The sequence below is a fragment of the Atta colombica genome, unplaced genomic scaffold (assembly GCF_001594045.1).
Source record: "Atta colombica isolate Treedump-2 unplaced genomic scaffold, Acol1.0 scaffold412, whole genome shotgun sequence".
In the NCBI taxonomy this organism is placed as follows: domain Eukaryota; kingdom Metazoa; phylum Arthropoda; class Insecta; order Hymenoptera; family Formicidae; genus Atta; species Atta colombica.
In genome coordinates, this window is record NW_017259523.1 from 3,997 (window position 1) to 6,285 (window position 2,289).

Below are 2,289 nucleotides of genomic sequence, written 5' to 3' on the forward strand. Positions count from 1 at the left end.
TTTGAAATTAGATTAATTCCAACTTTTTTTTAATTATTTATTGGGGGGGAAATATAGAGCGGCTAAGCGCTGGGTATTACATAATAATATATATGTTATTAATTTCATTTCCTTTATTGGTTTATATTTTTAATATATATATTTATGGAATGACAATAAAATTTAGATTAATAGCAATAATTATAAATAGATATAATTTTAGTTTTTGAGGGTTTTTAATAATTTATATAGCTTTTCTTATTAAAATACCAATTTATTTATTTCATATATTGATTACCAAAGGCTCATGTAGAAGCTCCTGTTTATGGATCAATAATTTTAGCTGGTGTATTATTAAAAATAGGAAGATACGGGTTAATTCGATTAATAGAAATATTTTATAAAGTTGGAATTAAGTATGGATATATTATTTTTAGAGTAGGGATTATTGGAAGAATTATTATTGGGATTTTGTGTTTAGTTCAAATTAATATAAAGAGAATAGTAGCTTATTCATCTGTAGTTCATATAAATTTAATATTATGTAGATTGATAACTTTTTATAAAGTGGGAATGCTTGGGAGATATGTAATAATGATTTCTCACTGATTATGTTCATCCGGAATATTTTATATGGTGAGTTAATATTACAATCGGTCAGGGAGGCGGCTATTGTTTTTAAATAAGGGGATAGTTGGGGAATTTACCTACAGTTATTATATGGTGGTTTTTATTTTGTATTATAAATTTTTCTTTTCCTCTTTCATTAAATTTTATTGGACAGACATTAATGTTAATAAGGATTGTAAATTGAGATGTAAGAATAGTAATATATTTAATATTAATTTGTTTTTTTAGTATTATATTTATTTTCATATATTTATCATGGAAAAAACATTTATTATGAAAATAAAGTTTATAATTCAAGCCTAAAAGAATATATAATCTTAGTAAATTCATTATTTTCCTTTGTTAATATTTGTATTAAATTTAATATTATTTATAGATTTAAGAAGAGAATAAATTTAGATAGTTTAAGTAAAATATTAATTTGTGAGATTAAAGATACTTTGATATTAATATGGAAAGTTCTAAATTATTTTAAATATATTATTTTTTATGTATATATTTTGGGTATTTATTATTTTTGGGGGAGTAAGAGTAAGTCTTTATTATTTAGATTTGGTAGTGATATTAGAGTGAGTAGTATACAGGTTTAATTCAATAAATTTAAAATTTATTATATTGGTAGATTGAATTTCTATTTTATTTATTAGTTTTATTATATTAATTTCTTCAATAATTATATTATATAGAATTACATTATATAAGAGGGGAGAAGAATATAAATCGATTTAATTATTTATTAATATTATTTATTTTATCAATATTATTAATAGTAATTAGTCCAAATGTAATTAGGATCTTGATTGGATGGGAAGGGTTAGGGATAGTATCTTATTGTTTAGTGATTTATTATCATAATTATATATCTTATAATTCTGGTATAGTTACAGTTTTATGTAATCGAATCGGGGACGTAGGAATTTTGATAGCAATTATATTAGAATAATAATAATAGTTGGAAGATGAGATTTAGTTATATTTAAAGGAGGGTTAGAGTTAATATTGATAATTATATTAGCTGCAATTACTAAGAGAGCTCAAATTCCATTTTCTGTTTGATTACCCTTAGCAATAGCTGCTCCTACGCCTGTTTCAGCTTTAATACATTCATCGACTTTAGTAACTGCTGGGGTATATTTAATAATTCGTTTCAATAATTTTTTGATAGAGACAGAGATTAGATTGATTTTAAGTTTTATTTCAATTCTTACCATATTTATATCTGGAATTATAGCTAATTTTGAGAATAATTTAAAAAAATTATTGCATTATCAACTTTAAGACAGTTAGATTTAATAATAATAGTTTTAAGTTTTGGATTTAGAATAATAGCTTATTATCATTTATTAGTTCATGCAGTTTTTAAATCTATATTGTTTATAGCTGCTGGTGCTGTAATTCATTTGATAAAGAATACATAAGATATTCGATTATTTTAATAATTTAAACGTAGGTAATTTAAACGAATTCCGTATGTAATAATAAGATTATTAATTTCTAGAATAGTTTTAAGAGGAATACCATTTATAACTGGATTTTATAGGAAAGATTTAATTATGGAAATTATTTATTTAGAAGAAGGGGATTAAATATATTTATATTAATATTAATAATTATATCATTGTTATTAACAGTGTCATATTCATTACGATTTTTTTATTATTTATTTTTTAATAGAAGATT